This window comes from Somniosus microcephalus, chromosome 2, assembly GCF_052327205.1.
Source record: "Somniosus microcephalus isolate GS21.2 chromosome 2, FLI_Smic_1.0, whole genome shotgun sequence".
NCBI lineage: Eukaryota > Metazoa > Chordata > Chondrichthyes > Squaliformes > Somniosidae > Somniosus > Somniosus microcephalus.
Window position 1 is genome coordinate 383,446,800 of NC_140988.1, and position 11,938 is coordinate 383,458,737.

General features: G+C 52.4%; 1 pseudogene; it reads left to right on the forward strand.

Moving 5' to 3' along the window:
- Positions 1–2,036: 2,036 nt before the first annotated feature.
- LOC147123812 (uncharacterized) lies at positions 2,037–5,457 on the forward strand (annotated as a pseudogene).
- Positions 5,458–11,938: the final 6,481 nt, after the last annotated feature.

The window sequence follows — 11,938 nt, forward strand, 5'->3', positions numbered from 1 at the left end:
GTGCTCAAGGTGGGACTGACCAGAACTGGACACAGTGCTCAAGGTGGGACTGACCAGAACTGGACACAGTGCTCAAGGTGGGTCTGACCAGAACTGGACACAGTGCTCAAGGTGGGTCTGACCAGAACTGGACCCAGTGCTCAAGGTGGGTCTGACCAGAACTGGACACAGTGCTCAAGGTGGGACTGACCAGAACTGGACACAGTGCTCAAGGTGGGATTGACCAGAACTGGACACAGTGCTCAAGGTGGGACTGACCGGAACTGGACACAGTGCTCAAGGTGGGATTGACCGGAACTGGACACAGTGCTCAAGGTGGGATTGACCAGAACTGGACCCAGTGCTGAAGGTGGGACTGACCGGAACTGGACACAGTGCTCAAGGTGGGACTGACCAGAACTGGACACAGTGCTCAAGGAGCTGTCTGACCAGAACTGGACACAGTGCTCAAGGTGGGTCTGACCAGAACTGGACACAGTGCTCAAGGTGGGACTGACCGGAACTGGACACAGTGCTCAAGGAGCTGTCTGACCTGAACTGGACACAGTGCTCAAGGTGGGACTGACCAGAACTGGACACAGTGCTCAAGGTGTGACTGACCTGAACTGGACACAGTGCTCAAGGTGGGTCTGACCTGAGCTGGACACAGTGCTCAAGGTGGGTCTGACCAGAACTGCACACAGTGCTCAAGGAGCTGTCTGACCAGAACTGGGCACAGTGCTCAAGGTGGGACTGACCAGAACTGGACACAGTGCTCAAGGTGGGACTGACCAGAACTGGACACAGTGCTCAAGGTGGGTCTGACCAGAACTGGACACAGTGCTCAAGGTGGGTCTGACCAGAACTGGACACAGTGCTCAAGGTGGATCTGACCAGAACTGGACACAGTGCTCAAGGTGGGACTGACCAGAACTGGACACAGTGCTCAAGGTGGGTCTGACCAGAACTGGACACAGTGCTCAAGGTGGGACTGACCGGAACTGGACACAGTGCTCAAGCTGGGACTGACCAGAACTGGACACAGTGCTCAAGGTGGGTCTGACCAGAACTGGACACAGTGCTCAAGGTGGGTCTGACCAGAACTGGACACAGTGCTCAAGGTGGGACTGACCAGAACTGGACACAGTGCTCAAGGTGGGGCTGACCAGAACTGGACACAGTGCTCAAGGTGGGACTGACCGGAACTGGACACAGTGCTCAAGGTGGGTCTGACCAAAACTGGACACAGTGCTCAAGGTGGGTCTGACCAGAACTGGACACAGTGCTCAAGGTGGGTCTGACCAGAACTGGACACAGTGCTCAAGGTGGGTCTGACCAGAACTGGACACAGTGCTCAAGGTGGGTCTGACCAGAACTGGACACAGTGCTCAAGGTGGGACTGACCAGAACTGGACACAGTGCTCAAGGAGCTGTCTGACCAGAGACCCTGTACAGTGTGACCGTTATCCCCTCTGACTTTTATTCTACTGTTCTAATGATGCTGTTCAACATATTACGGGCTTTGTTCACTGTTCCTCTGCAATGGTTGGACATGTTGGCTGTCCATTCGACGGAGACTCCTAGGTCTCGTTCAGCATCATCCTTATCTGTTTTAATACCATTCATGAAGTATGTGTTTTATCTACTTTTCCTTCCTGTTTACTGTACCTTACACTGTAAATTCCACCTTCCGTTGTTCTGCACACTTGCAAATTATGTCCACCTCATTCTATCATTTCGGAGCTGCCCCCTCCAACTCCCGAGCTCCTCCTAGTTTGATAACATCATCAAATTCAACATTGAGTTTCTGCATCCAAGCCATTGACGCAAGTTCGAGACAGTAATAATCCCAGCACTGAGCCCTAGGGCACCCCACTCAGTACTTCCGTCCACCTCTAAGAAGTACCACCTGACAGCCAAGGGAAACCTCACAGATCTGTAAAATGGCATGCTGTCTCGAGTTATGTTGGTCTCCTACCCTAGAACAGGTGCCCAGCTCTTTGCTGTAAAGTGCTGATAAAGGGCCTGTGAAGGAAGTAAGTATTCAGAGGGAAATCATGGAAACTCATGTAATGGGAGTGGTCTGTATTAAGCCAAGTGCATTGTAACACAGCGCTGATACCTCCCACGTGTTATACTCCAGCTAGTAATAATGCTAAGGGCCGCTCCACAGCCCAAAGTTCCTGGGGTGGGTCTTTCCTCTTCCACCCCTCTGCCCCAATCAAAATTTACAGGTCCTGGCCTGCTCGAATGAAGAGGCCATGTTTGAATGTGACCTGATTGGACCGAACCAGATCTGATCAATTAGGACAAAATGTTCCTCGTGAATCTGTGCTTATGGTGACTGTACCCAACGCGAGGCACAGCCTGTACCCAGCGCAAGGTGGTGCCTGTACCCAGCATGGGGCAGTGCCTGTACCCAGCGCGGGGCGGTGCCTGTACCCAGCGTGGGGCGGTGCCTGTACCCAGCGCTGGGCGGTGCCTGTACCCAATGTGGGCCAATGCCTGTACCCTGCGCGAGGTGGTGTCTGTACCCAGCATGGGGCAGTGCCTGTACCCAGCGCAAGGTGGTGCCTGTACCCAGCATGGGGCAGTGCCTGTACCCAGCGCAGGGCAGGGCCTGTACCCAGCGTGGGGCAGTGCCTGTACCCAGCGTGGGGCGGTGCCTCTACCCAGCACGAGGCGGTGCCTATACCCAGCGCAGGGCGGTGCCTGTACCCAGCGCGAGGCAGTGCCTGTACCCAGCGCGGGGCGGTGCCTGTACCCAGCACTAGGCGGTGCCTGTACCCAGCACGAGGCGGTGCCTGTACCCAGCGAGGGGCGGTGCCTGTACCCAGCGCGGGGCGGTGCCTGTACCCAGCGCGGGGCGGTGCCTGTACCCAGCGCGGGGCGGTGCCTGTACCCAGCGCGGGGCGGTGCCTGTACCCAGCGCGGGGCGGTGCCTGTACCCAGCGCGGGGCGGTGCCTGTACCCAACGCGAGGCGGTGCCTGTACCCAGCGCAGGGCGGTGCGTGTACGCAGCGCGAGGCGGTGCCTGTACCCAGCGCAGGGTGGTGCCTGCACACACAGCGAGGCGGTGCCTGTACCCAGCGTGAGGCGGTGCCTGTACCCAGCGCGGGGCGGTGCCTGTACCCAGCGTGGGGCGGTGTCTGTAGCCTTCACTTCCCCTCTCCTGAATGTGCTGGCTCTGGTGGGGATTCGGTATTGTTCCACGATGACTGGGCCCTCTCCGATCCTTCACTCATGCGGCCATTCTTAATGCGGGAGTCTAAACAGTGAGGATCACAGGTTATTGAACCATTGGAATTTTCATAGCGAAGCCCAAGCCCATGCTATCACACACATGCACCTTTCCGATGGGGGCACTGGATAGTAATCAGAGCAGCGACCCTGGCTGAGCTATCCTCTCCCTAACCCGGGGGTTTGGACAGTGATCCAAGAGCAGGATCACGGTGTGCACGAAGCTCTGCCAGTTGCTCGAGCTCACGCTGTGAGATTCGGAGCTTGAGGAGCGACTGGAGTCACTGCAGTGCATCAGGGAGTTCGAGAGTTTCCTGGAAGTGGGTCACCCTACTGCCACAGAAGGTGCAGGAGGTGAGGGAGTGGGTGATCACCAGACAGGGTAGGAGGAAGACTCAGGTAGCGCAGGAATCCCCCAAGCCAGTGGCACTCGCTAACCGGTTTTCAGTTTTGAATACCAGGGAGGTACCAGATCTTGGTCCGTAGCCCTGCAGGTTACGGCACTTCAAGTGCATATCCAAGAACGTTTTAAATGAGGTGAGGGTTTCTGCCTCTACCACCCTTTCAGGCAGTGAGATCCAGACCCCCACCACCCTCTGGGTGAAAAAAGTTCTCCTCACCTCCCCTCTAATTCTTCTACCAATTACTTTAAATCTATGCCCCCCTGGTTATTGACCTCTCTGCTAAGGGAAATAGGTCCTTCCCATCCACTCTATCTGGGCCCCTCATCATTTTATACACCTCAATAAGGTCTCCCCTCGGCCTCCTCTGTTCCAAAGAAAACAACCCCAGCCTATCCAATCATTCCTTGTAACTAAAATAGGTTGGCTCCCATTCCATATGCTCCCTTTTTTGTTAACGATGATGGAGATGACCATGGAAGGATCATTCACATCGATCAGCCTGCGAAACTTTTGCCACTTCACACTGTTCTCCAAGTGAAGAGTGCGAAGATATGAAAACAAGCTTTTTACTAAGGTTTAAATGTATTAAAGGGTTCGGATGATTTTATTTGTTTTGATGTAGGAAGAGCAGGATTACTTCACCAATGAGTCCTACACACTGTGGCTAGAGAAGAAGAACCTGCCCAATATAGTGAGGACATCTTCCAGCTTCTACAAGCCGCGCAGGACCGCCGCGGAATAGGTGCTCGAGCAGCTGAGGGAGTCGGTGAAGACTGGCGAGACCAGCAGCGGCAAAAAGACGCTCAAAGTCGTGCAGCTCACAAAGCCCAAGGGTCCCTGCCGATCGGAGGGGGGTCCGGGATGGGTAAAGGCCGGGCTGCTGTGGGTGCGAAGTGGGAAGGAGAGGGGGGGTGTCCCCGAGATCCCGGGCTCGCAAACCATGACCTGCAACGCACCTCGCGAGGGCAAGGCCCCCGTCTGCGTGATCAAGCCAATCTGGAACGTCAGTACCAATCCGGCTATGCCCCCGGTGACGGATATCTCCAGACAGGTGGAGGCCAATCCGGATATCAGCCCGGAAATCCTGGTCCAACAGCACGACTTTGGGCCCTTTCACGAGCTGGCGCTGGACAGCGCGGGCCACCCTGAGCTGAGGGCCAAGGTTGGGATGAGATCGGAGCCCCTGCCAACCCTGCCTTTTGATGTCATCAAGAGGGAGTTGTTCCCGGGTTCCAGTTACCATAGGATAAGGATACCCGAGGAATTCAAGCCGGTGCACGTCATCGACCTTCCCAAGAAACGGCACCTGGTCAAGGCAAAGTCCGAGATAGACATGCACCTGCGCGAGTGGGTGGAGCCGAGCACACCCTGCCTCCCCGCTTCCAGCTCACGCTCCATATGCAAAGTGGAGTCTACTATCCCCACTGCAAGTACCAAAAGGACACCTGGGTCTTTGGACAATCAGTATTTATTTGAAGGTAGAACAAGGAGTCAAAGTCTCAACCATGGCTCAGTAAGTAGCATTCTCGCGACTGAATCATTAGGTTGTGGGTTCAAACCCTACTCCAGAGACCTAAGCCCCGTACTCCAGGCTGACACTCCCAATGCAGCACTGAGGGAATGCTGCACTGTCGGAGGTACCGTCTTTTGGATGAGACGTTAAACTGAGGCCCCGCTGCCCTCTCAGGTGGATGAATAAGATCCCATGGCACTATTCGAAGAAGAGCAGGGGAGTTCCCAACGGTGTCCTGGGCAATATTTACCCATCAACCAACATCACTATAGCAGATTATCTCATTGACAGTATACACTCTATCCTATCATGGACTCTACCCTCCCACAGCCCATGTACACTCTCCCCTATCACAGACTCTACCCATCCATTTAATCTCCTCCCACAGCCCATGTACACTCTATCCTATCATGGACTCTACCCACCCACAGCCCATGGACACACTATCCTATCATGGACTCTACCTACCCACGGCCCATGGACACTCTATCCTATCATGGACTCTACCCTCCCACAGCCCATGGACACTCTATCCTATCATGGACTCTACCCTCCCACAGCCCATGTACACTCTCCCCTATCATGGACACTACCCACCCATTTAATCTCTTCCCACAGCCCATGTACACTCTCCCCTATCACAGACTCTACCCACCCATTTAATCTCCTCCCACAGCCCATGTACACACTCCCCTATCATGGACTCTACCCACTCATTTAATCTCCTCCCACAGCCCATGTACACTCTCCCCTATCACAGACTCTACCCTCCCATTTAATCTCCTCCCACAGCCCATGTACACTCTCCCCTATCATGGACTCTATCCACCCATTTAATCTCCTCCCACAGCCCATGTACACTCTCCCCTATCACAGACTCTACCCACCCATTTAATCTCCCCCCACAGCCCATGTACACTCTCCCCTATCATGGACTCTACCCACCCATTTAATCTCCTCCCACAGCCCATGTACACTCTCCCCTATCATGGACTCTATCCACCCATTTAATCTCCTCCCACAGCCCATGTACACTCTCCCCCATCATGGACTCTACCCTCCCATTTAATCTCCTCCCACAGCCCATGTACACTCTCCCCTATCATGGACTCTATCCACCCATTTAATCTCCACCCACAGCCCATTTACACTCTCCCCTATCATGGACTCTATCCATCCATTTAATCTCCTCCCACAGCCCATGTACACTCTCCCCCATCATGGACTCTACCCTCCCATTTAATCTCCTCCCACAGCCCATGTACACTCTATCCTATCATGGACTCGACCCTCCCACAGCCCATGTACACTCTATCCTATCATGGACCCTACCCTCCCATTTAACCTCCTCCCACAGCACATGTACACTCTCCCCTATCATGGACTCTACCCTCCCATTTAATCTCCTCCTACAGCACATGTACACTCTCCCCCATCATGGACTCTACCCACCCATTTAATCTCCTCCTGCAGCCCATGTACACTCTCCCCTATCACAGACCCTACCCACCCATTTAATCTCCTCCCACGGCCCATGTACACTCTCCCCTATCACAGACCCTACCCACCCATTTAATCTCCTCCTGCAGCCCATGTACACTCTCCCCTATCACAGACCCTACCCACCCATTTAATCTCCTCCCACAGCCCATGTGCACTCTCCCCTATCATGGACTCTATCCACCCATTTAATCTCCTCCCACAGCCCATGTACACTCTCCTCTATCACGGACTCTATCCACCCATTTAATCTCCTCCCACAGCCCATGTACACTCTCCCCTATCATGGACTCTACCCTCCCATTTAATCTCCTCCCACAGTCCATGTACACTCTCCCCTATCATGGACTCTACCCACCCAATTAATCTCCTCCCACAGCCCATGCACACTCTCCCCTATCATGGACTCTACCCTCCCATTTAATCCCCTCCCACAGCCCATGTACACTCTCCCCTATCATGGGCTCTATCCACCCATTTAATCTCCTCCCACAGCCCATGTACACTCTCCCCTATCACAGGCTCTACCCACCCATTTAATCTCCTCCCACACCCCATGTACACTCTCCCCTATCACAGACTCTACCCACCCATTTAATCTTCTCCCACAGCCCATGTACACTCTCCCCTATCATGGACTCTACCCTCCCATTTAATCTCCTCCCACAGCCCATGTACACTCTCCCCTATCATGGACTCTATCCTCCCATTTAATCTTCTCCCACAGCCCATGTACACTCTCCCCTAACATGGACTCTACCCTCCCATTTAATCTCCCCCCACAGCCCATGTACACTGTATCCTATCATGGACTCTACCCTCCCATTTAATCTCCTCCCACAACCCATGTACACTCTCTCCTAACATGGACTCTACCCTCCCATTTAATCTCCTCCCACAGCCCATGTACACTCTCCCCTGCCATGGACTCTACCCACCCATTTAATCTCCTCCCACAGCCCATGTACACTCTCTCCTATCATGGACTCTACCCACCCATTTAATCTCCTCCCACAGCCCATGTACACTCTCACCTATCCTGGACTCTAGCCCGATAAGGCCCATTATTCTTCAGCCGGAGTCCAGGCTGGCTTTGAACCGACGCCTCTGCAATAAAATAGAGCCTCACCAATCTCCAGCCAGAGAGAACTGATCCCCATCAAACGCGACGAGATTTGAGTCCACGTTGCAGTGGTGACTCCAGTATCAGCCAGATCCCCGTCATGGAGTCCGGCCTGTATTTGAACCGAGCCGACAGGTTACAGGTTATACGCTGTCTTAACGGACCGACTGTGCAAAGCAGCAGATTATTCTCATCTTACAAATAAAACCTGTGCAGCTCCTGTTTATTCTGTCCTTCAAAGAAATGGGAGGTGAATTAAAATACACACCACACAGAACACATCCTTAAAGAGGGTGTCTTTCCATCCTGCATTCTTTTGGACCAAAAAATATTGTTGCCTAGTTAGCTGATCTAAGTAGAAAGGAGACAAGATCAGCCAGGGTTCTTGTTCCTGATCACTGCCCAGTAAACCCTCGTGTGATACTCAGAATGCCACCCGGTGATGCTTCCCAGAGTGCAACAGTCTGCCAACACGCGGTCTGATCTCTCGAATGAAGAATAGCCCCCACCCCTCTCACCCCACCTTTCGGCCGGCCCGGGAAACACAAGGGAGAGTCGGACACTGTTGGGAGAGAGTTATCGAGGGAGATGACAGCCCTCGAAACCAGCTAGCGAAACTGAGCCTGCCTCATCAGAACAAGCATTTAATCCAGGACTTGAGTAATGGTGTTTGTGTGAGCCTCAAACCAACTGAGAGTTTAACAGTCGAGATACAGTCAGTTTCAGTAACTACCCCCCGGCACCCTGTTTCTGACTGTATCTCTACTGATGTTAATCCAGCTCCCTCACACTGTCACTCAGTAACCCCTCTCCCCCAGTGCCCTGTGTTACTGACTGTATCTCTACTGATGTTAATCCAGCTCCCTCACATCAGTAACCGCTCCCCCCAGCACCCTGTGTTACTGACTGTATCTCTACTGATGTTAATCCAGCTCCCTCACACTGTCACTCAGCAACCCTCCCCCAGTGCCCTGTGTTACTGACTGTATCTCTACTGATGTTAATCCAGCTCCCTCACACTGTCACTCAGTAACCCCTCTCCCCCAGCGCCCTGTGTTACTGACTGTATCTCTACTGATGTTAATCCAGCTCCCTCACACGGTCACTCAGCAACCCTCCCCCAGTGCCCTGTGTTACTGACTGTATCTCTACTGATGTTAATCCAGCTCCCTCACACTGTCACCCAGTAACCCCTCTCCCCCAGCGCCCTGTGTTACTGACTGTATCTCTACTGATGTTAATCCAGCTCCCTCACACGGTCACTCAGTAACCCCTCTCCCCCAGCGCTCTGTGTTACTGACTGTATCTCTACTGATGTTAATCCAGCTCCCTCACACGGTCACTCAGCAACCCTCCCCCAGTGACCTGTGTTACTGACTGTATCTCTACTGATGTTAATCCAGCTCCCTCACACTGTCACTCAGTAACCTCTCTCCCCAGCGCCCTGTGTCACTGACTGTATCTCAACTGATGTTAATCCAGCTCCCTCACACTGTCACTCAGTAACCCCTCCCCCAGTGCCCTGTGTTACTGACTGTATCTCTACTGATGTTAATCCAGCTCCCTCACACTGTCACTCAGTAACCCCTCTCCCCCAGCGCTCTGTGTTACTGACTGTATCTCTACTGATGTTAATCCAGCTCCCTCACACTGTCACTCAGTAACCCCTCTCCCCCAGCGCCCTGTGTTACTGACTGTATCTCTACTGATGTTAATCCAGCTCCCTCACACTGTCACTCAGTAACCCCTCTCCCCCAGCGCTCTGTGGTACTGACTGTATCTCTACTGATGTTAATCCAGCTCCCTCACACGGTCACTCAGTAAGCCCTCCCCCAGTGCCCTGTGACTGATTGTATCTCTACTGATGTTAATCCAGCTCCCTCACACGATCACTCAGTAACCTCTCCCCCAGTGCAGTGTTACTGACTGTATCTCTACTGATGTTAATCCAGCTCCCTCACACTGTCACTCAGTAACCTCTCTCCCCAGCACCCTGTGTTACTGACTGTATCTCTACTGATGTTAATCCAGCTCCCTCACGCTGTCACTCAGTAACCCCTCCCCCCAGCGCCCTGTGTTACTGACTGTATCTCTACTGATGTTAATCCAGCTCCCTCACACTGTCACTCAGTAACCCCTCCCCCCAGTGCCCTGTGTTACTGATTGTATCTCTACTGATGTTAATCCAGCTCCCTCACACTGTCACTCAGTAACCCCTCCCCCCAGTGCCCTGTGTCACTGACTGTATCTCTACTGATGTTAATCCAGCTCCCTCACACTGTCACTCAGTAACCCCTCTCCCCAGTGCCCTGTGTTACTGACTGTATCTCTACTGATGTTAATCCAGCTCCCTCACACTGTCACTCAGTAACCCCTCCCCCCAGTGCCCTGTGTTACTGACTGTATCTCTACTGATGTTAATCCAGCTCCCTCACACTGTCACTCAGTAACCCCTCCCCCCAGCGCCCTGTGTTACTGACTGTATCTCTACTGATGTTAATCCAGCTCCCTCACACTGTCACTCAGTAACCCCTCTCCCCAGTGCCCTGTGTTACTGACTGTATCTCTACTGATGTTAATCCAGCTCCCTCACACTGTCACTCAGTAACCCCTCCCCCCAGTGCCCTGTGTTACTGACTGTATCTCTACTGATGTTAATATTACTCCCTTCTAGTGTTAGCCTCAGCACAACACAATGCAAGTTCTGCCGATTGGAAAGCAAAAATTCAACAGAAAGGAAGTGCGGAGGTTTTTTTGGAAGGAGCGGAGGTGGAGAGACACCACATTTTAAGTGGAATTGAAGTGAAATTTGCATTAAACTGAGCAAGGTTTACTGGAAGCATCAATGACCATGTACAGCAATCATCCACTCCATTATAAAATGGCAATGTTTACAATTAATACATCGCGTGGGGAGCTCCGATGGAGACCCCTCCAAATGGAACAAGATTTGTTTTTTGTTGTGTGTTTGAAGTCCTTCTAAATTTCAAAATCTGTGCAAAAATAATGCGTTTAAAATCACCTTCCAACAGAAATTCCTTCAGGGAGGAGGGACCATTTAAAGAAAAAAAAATCAAACATTAATTCCAAATTAAATTCCAAGGCAGGAGCTCATCATCCTCCGTGTTATTCAGTTTCTTGGTCTCTCTGCTCCCTCCCCTCCTCCATCCTCTCCATCAGTTCTGCTACTGCTCGTGAACGTATACACTCGGTGGCTGTCAGTACATCTTCTGTCGACTGGGCAGGATTGCCTCTTTGATGAAGGTGAAGATCACTAGGATACCCGATCGCTTACTCCTCTTACCCTTTGTGAAGTAGTCATAGAGTCATAGAGTTTTACAGCACAGAAAGAGGCCCTTCGGCCCATCGTGTCTGCGCCGCCCATCCATCCCTGTCCAGTCTAATCCCATTTTCCAGCATTTGGTCCATAGCCTTGTATGCAATGACATTCCAAGTGCTCATCCAAATGCTTCTTGAATGTTGTGAGGGTTCCTGCCTCTACCACCCTTTTGGGCATTGAGTTCCACATTCCAACCACCCTCTGGGTGAAAAAGTTCCTCCTCAAATCCCCTCTAAATCTCCTGCCCCTTACCCTGAATCTATGCCCCCTTGTTATTGACCCCCCTACTAAGGGGAAAAGTTCCTCTTTGTCTACCCTATCTATGCCCCTCATCATTTTGTATACCTCAATCAGGTCCCCCCTCAGCCTTCTTTGCTCCAAGGAAAACCACCCCAGCCTGTTTAGTCTTTCTTCATAGCTGAGGCGCTCCATCCCAGGTAACATCCTGGTGAATCTTCTCTGCACCCTCTCCAAAGCAATCACATCCTTCCTATAGTGAGGCGACCAGAACTGCACACAGTACTCCAGCTGTGGCCTCACCAGCGTTTTGTACAGCTCCATCATAACCTCCCTGCTCTTATATTCTATGCCTCGGCTAATGAAGGCAAGTATCCCATATGCCTTTTTAACCACCTTATCTACCTGTTCCGCTGCCTTCAGGGATCTATGTACATGTACACCAAGGTCCCTCTGACCCTCGATACTTCCTAGGGTCCTACCACTCATTGTGTATTCCCTTGCCTTATTTGTCCGTCCAAAATGCATCACCTCGCACTTTTCAGGGTTAAATTCCATTTGCCATTTTTCCGCCCATCTGACCAACCCATTTATATCGTCCT